At 32.4% G+C, this 6689-nt stretch overlaps 1 pseudogene; it reads left to right on the top strand.

The window, feature by feature from the left end:
* The first annotated feature begins 430 nt into the window (after positions 1-430).
* Positions 431-6689, top strand: part of LOC149554334 (wall-associated receptor kinase 17-like) — a 225611-nt pseudogene continuing 219352 nt past the window's right edge.

Below are 6689 nucleotides of genomic sequence, written 5' to 3'. Positions count from 1 at the left end.
CAGATGAATATATTCAAGGCTATTATTATAAAATTATGGAGATTGATTATGCCAGTTCTCTCATCATAAATTCTTCTATTATTAGAGCCCAGTCCTGTATGCAAATAGAAGGAATTAAGCTTACTTTCAGCCACCTAATAGCGGGCCTTTCACTATTTCTATGTCTAATAAGTTCATAGCTATTGGCTTCAACACATTCAGTGTGTATAGATTTGATGATTTAGGAGAGGCAAGATGTATATACACATGTGACTCTCAAACTGATCCACCATATTTCTAAAATGGTTGTTGTGAAATTACCCTTCCAAATAATTGGTCTTGGATAAATTTGATGGGTGGAGGCATGTTTGGTATGTGCAATAAGACTACCAACAAATATGATGACACTTGTGGCTTCTCCAACATATTGGACCCTTCCACTTTCAGAGTGATGCACAATAAAACAAATCCCTTTTGGGGAGATTGTTTGAGTGCTAATTACGGTCTCTCGCTTAATTGGGGCATTGGCCTTTAGAGTTGCTCCATGGCCAAATCAACTACCAATTATTCTTGCTCTTCCAAACTAGAATGCATTGACTCTCCTTCTGAATAAGGCCACTTATGCAAATATCTTCCTAGGTATGAAGGAAATAGTTACTTCTAATGTCACAAATTGCAAAGGTATTATATACTTATAGAGAAACATTATTAGTATTGTGTTCTTATTTATTAAAATGCATCTTTCAAATATCAAATTAAGGCTTCTAATGATAATAGTGATGAATGTTCAGACATAGATGAATGCAATGTTAAAAGGGTAGGTTTGTGCGCTAAAGGAGAGGAAGGAGGAATATGCCATAATTTTGTAGGTTCCTACAATTGTTCATGTGCAAAGGGATATTTGGGAGATGGCTTTCAGAATGGCACAAGATGTGTATCAAAAAGATCCAACTACCTCAAACTTGCAATCATAGGTGAGAGTAAATGTTTTGTATTTGTATGTTTTCAATTTAAAAAAAATAAATCAACATTATAGTTAAAAAAAAATTTCTGGTTGGTGAAATTGTATGTTCTATTTCTTTATTTTTTGGAGTTTCTCTAGTAGCTACTGGACTATTTTGCTGGTTGAGTGTGCATTGTCTAAAACATGCGAGAGAAAAGAACCTCCATTAGAATGGTGGGATGCAACTACAAGAATGCATTGCTTCCATGGGAGGAAGAAAAAGCCTTAGAATCTTTTCTAAGAGAGAGCTGGAAATAGCTTTTGACAATTTTTCTACATAACTGGGAAGACTAGGTGGTTTTGCAACTATGTACAAAGGAGTTCTTGTGGACGGCGTGCATGTTGCTATTAAAAAGCCCAACTCGATTTGAGATGAGTTCATCAACGAAATTATAATTCTATCTCATATTAGCCACAGGAATGTAGTTGTTGAACTAAATAATACAGTAGCATTTCTCTTCTCCGAGAAAATTTCTTTACAACCAGCAATCTAGTCATTACAAAACTTTAGATCTACAAACGAATCAGAGTTTCACATAACAACAAAAATAGCACAACCCATGAATCAATATGCTCTAATACCATGTTGAACTAGATAAAACAGCAACACAAAGAATAAAAACAGAGTGGCAAAACAAGACTGAATATATCAAAGATGCACACTTTGCTTACCATATTCTATTTGTCATGCCACTCCTTTGCATACCCAAGAAGTAGTGCATTAGTGCATTAGTGCTAATTAAAAATAGCACTAGAAAGAGTAAAAATAGAGGCAAAAAAATAGAGGTATAAGAAACAAAAATATGACAGAGAAACAACTAAAACAAAAAATTTATTCAATAAGCACAATGAATTTTGTTACACCCAACTTTAGTAGATACATTCATATTTATAGGCTCTATAGACCTTTCTAGAGATGTGAAGAAGCTTACGGTGGAAGGCAATAAACTTCTAGAGTCTTCACAAATGGATGATTTTAGATATTGCAATAAATGCCTAGCTAGTACACCATAAAATAAACATTATTCTAACACCCTCCATTAATTCTTGCCACTACTGGATCTATATGTGGGAGAAATTAATAAAAATTCAAATAGGATGGGTTCCGGAATTAAGCCTTCTTAAGTACCCACTTACAACATAAAATTTTAGTTTCCCTCATCACTATCACTTTGTTCCTATATCATTATACTTTGGGTTTTTAACTGGTTCACCCATAACTATTTAGGATTTTCTAACTAATAAAATTTCTTTTTGCTTTAGGTTTTTCACCCAAGAAAGTGGTTTTGGATTACCACAAACCCTTCAAAGACTTAGCACAAATATCATCTCAATAGTGGGGAAACTATCTTTAGGATTTTCTCCTTTATAAAATCTCATTCTTCGTGGATGTCTTGCTGGACAATGATTCTGATTTGCTCAATCCATTTCTACTCCTTGAGAATCCACACTTTGATGGATTTTTATTATTGCTCACAGTTGAACATTTGTACTTAAACAAACCTTTGATCATATCAATGATCTTTTGCCAACTTGATCCATAGCTCCATCCAAAGTCCATTTTAAAGCACTTGTCCATACAAATATTTTTACACTTTCTATTCCAAAACATATTTTCACTATGACTCTTTAAGCCACAAACATTACATGGATGAATATCCCAACACTTGTCTTTTGTGTGTCCTTTCCTATTACAATTTGAATTGCATATATTTTTTACTTTGAACAAATTTTCTTAAACTAATGACATAATTTCTTTCATCTGTCGCATATCCTAGTCCTTCATATTTTGGTCTCATTGTTGGTAAGATATGTTCTATGATTCCTTGTTCATTTTTTCTCAATCCTTTACCTTTGTAACCCATTTTCTTCATGATATTCCAACCAACATTCTTATTATCACAACTAGTATTATTTGTGAACACATTGTCCTTTTCTTTTTTACATCCGTTATCATCTTTAAAAGAACATTTATCAAGTGATGATTCCAAATCTTCTGTACTACACAAAATATCACATATTGATTTTGTCTTCAAGCATTTATTCCTCAAAGTTAGTGATTGATTTAATTCATCTTTTAACAATCTATTATCTTCTTCTAATTTCATCATTTCTCTCTCCAATTCTTCATTTCTTTTCTTATCGTCATCAAACAACTTTAGTTTTTGTTCTAGATCTTCATTTGGATCTATATAAACACTGATCTGGTATGGAAAGTTATGTATTTCTACACTTAGTTCATTTCTTAGATTTGTCAATTCTCTTTGCAAAACATCATATTCACATATAACTCTTGTATTTTCTTTTTTCACCTTCATTAACTCTTCTTCTAAATTATTTATCTTCTCCTTTTTAACTCTTCTAGCTTTTCCCATTGAGATTAAACTCCCTCTCTCTCTCTCTCTCTTCAATTTCTTTACAGTATCTCAAATCTTAAAGACACATTTACCAAACACTTATTGTTTTACGTTGTAGACACCTAAAAATCCTTTAGAAAATAAAGTATTTTTATTTTTTGAAAAATTCCTGATGACATCATCATTTATTAATTAATTAATTATTTAATTAATTAATTAATTAATTATTTAATTAATTAATTAATTAATTTTTATGCCATTAAATCCTTTTATCTTAATTAAAAATATTTAATTAAGGAATCCCTCCCAAAAATGTTTAAATCTTATTTAAACATTATTTCCTTATTTATTAATTATTTAATTAATAAATTGACCAAAAATCCTAAAATAAATAAAAAATTTATTTTTGCCCAAAACTTGGCCAATTTCCTTATGACCAATAACCTCTTCCAAAATCTTCTAATCCTTCTTTAATTTCGATTAAAGGCTAATCCCATCATTTCCTACCCCTAATCCCAACTCAAAATATTTAATTAAGATTAAATATTAATCCTCATGTTTATTAAAAAAGTTTTAATAAATATCTCATCAACCCAAACCCTTGAAATAAATAAAACTTTATTTATTTCTTAAAAATCTAATTTATCCTCATCCTAAGAAGTTCTAGACTCTTCTAGAAAGTCTTCATCCTTATCCTAGGAAATTCTAGACTATTCTAGAAAGTCTTTATCCTCATCCAAAGTCTAGACTCTTCTAGAAGTAAACCTAATCCTAATCCCCTCCTAACCTTGTCACATTCTCTAAACATGGGTTAAAACTTACTAACCCAAGCCAAAGTTAACAAATATCTCCTCCTTCACCCACCTTCATTAAATGCCATCCACTTGCCTATCCCTAAGCTAATCCTAAACCATCCTAATCCATCCTCTAATCATTTGCACAAGCCTAAGCAAGCTTAAAACCTTCCTAATCAAGTTCAAGTCGAAATTGCTCTCATCACCCTCAAAATATCTCAACCATAAAACTTTATGAAGTCCACTAGGTCATAAATGACTCTTACAAGCCCTTTTATGGCTCTTACAAGTCATTATGAGGGTCTTTATGAAGATTTTATCCCTTGAGCCTCCTTTGTTGACTCATCCTTCCCCTTTCCTCCATCCTCTCACCATGTGACATGTGTCACTCCTTGATTGGCTATAAGGAAGCACAATCCATGTGCTCTCCTCTCATGCAATCTGAGCCCTCCATAAGCTTTTTCCCATCCTTGCATCTTAGCCCTCAATCCCTCAAGCCTCTTGCCTATAAATTGGATCCTTCCCCTTTGCAAAATAACACAATCCATGAAGTAAAGTTATAATGCTATTTTGAGAGCCAAATCCATACTAAAGCCATCTATCCACACCAAAAATCCACAATCATCCATTGAAGCCTTTGGAAGCATATTGAGCATACATCCTATCCATTTAGATAAAGCTACTCAACAAGAGAGCTTCTTATTGAGAGAGTCCATTAATGGCTCATATTCTCAATTGAGAGCTCATCTTAGTCTATCTTGAAGTTTATGAATTTTGTTTAGTTTGTAGAAGCTTTATTTAAATTTGGTTTCTATTAGCATACTAACATTGCTCATATACATACGTAACCATAACCTTTCAATCCAAACTAACCCATAAACTACACTCTTCTATTTCCAATTGTGATTATTGTGAACTATGCAATTCTTAACAGCCTTTGTTAACATCAACAATTTCCATCAAATTTCATGCTTACCTTGATTCATATTTTTATGACACTCTTTGCAACAATTTGCAAACTTTGACCTCTTTCAACCTTGCTTAGGAGTTGAAGACTTCAATCTCCTACTAAAGACACATAGTCATTTTTTAATACACTTTATTGTGCTCTGTAAACATAGTGGTGCTTTTCTTCTTCTTCAGAGCTGCAATTTCTTTCATAAGACAATAGGAATCCTTAAGAATTGGCTGCTCAAAAACAATGCTTGCTCTTTCAGCATTTCTCTTCTCCATGCAAATTTCTTTACAACTAGCAATCTAGTCATTTCAAAACTTTAGATCTGCAAACAAATCAGAGTTTCACATAACAACAAAAATAGCAACAGCCAATGAATCATAATATGCTTCGATACCATGATGAACTAAATAAAACAACATCACAAAAAATAAAAATAAATTTTAAAAATAGAGTAGCAAAACAAGATTGAATATATCAAAGATATACACTTTATTATCAAAGCACTATAATCTTTCTTTATGCATTTAGAGTTGAAAGGAATGCTCCATTTATAGAGCTTATACATATTGCTAGAGACTTCTTAAGAAGCTTCAAGAAATGAAGCATTCTAGAGATTTCTATGTATTTTTAAATTTACATATTGCTCAAAGAAAGAAGCTTCATGAAGCAAGTAGAAAGTTTTGGAGTATGCATTAAACACATTCTTACCATTGAATAAATAAACATTATTCCAACACATCCCCTGCCCTGGCCCCCTCCCCCGCCCCACCCACCCCCCAATAATGTTTATTTGGAGAGAGTAGAAACATCTTTGAGTTGCAATAGATCTCTAAATTTTGTAAATTTGGCTATGGATAATGCTTTTGTAAATACATCAGCAACTTGATCTTCTGTTTCACAAAATTGTAGCTCCACCACTTGACTTTCAATTAAATCTTGAATGAAATGATGATGCACTTCTATATGTTTGGTCCTTGCATGATACATTGGATTTTTTGCTAGCTTGATAGCACTTTGATTATCATAAAATATTGTTGTTGGAGAGTCTTGTGGATGATGCAATTCTTCAAGTAACCTCCTAAGCCACAATGCTTATTGAGATGCCTTTGATGAACGATATATTCAACTTCTATAGATGATAGTGACACTGTTTATTACTTCTTGTTACTCCATGAGATTGGTCTCGATCCAAGATGGAAGATATATCCTAAAGTTGATTTTCTATCATCAATGTCACCTAAATGATTAGAATCTATATATCCAACTAAGGTAGGCTCTCCTCCATATTTGTATTTGATGCCAAGCTAGTAAGTACCCTTAATGTATCTTAATATTCTTTTGAGTGCTTTCTAATGTTCAATGTGTTGATCTACCATGTACCTAAATACAATACCAACTGCATATGCAATATTTGGTCTAGTTATCGTAAGATACAAAAGATTTCCAACAAGTTACCTATACAATTTTCCATCTACCTTCCTTTGAGTAGAGTTAGCACTCAACTTTAATCCTACTGCAAATGGTGTTTTACATAGTTTACAATCACTCATATTGATTTTTTTAAGTACATCAAGAGCATACTTAGTTTGAGAAAGCAT

Source organism: Cupressus sempervirens, chromosome 5 (assembly GCF_028749045.1).
Source record: "Cupressus sempervirens isolate cs-2001-9-10 chromosome 5, ASM2874904v1, whole genome shotgun sequence".
In the NCBI taxonomy this organism is placed as follows: Eukaryota; Viridiplantae; Streptophyta; class Pinopsida; order Cupressales; family Cupressaceae; genus Cupressus; species Cupressus sempervirens.
This window is presented reverse-complemented; position numbering and strand designations above follow the sequence as displayed.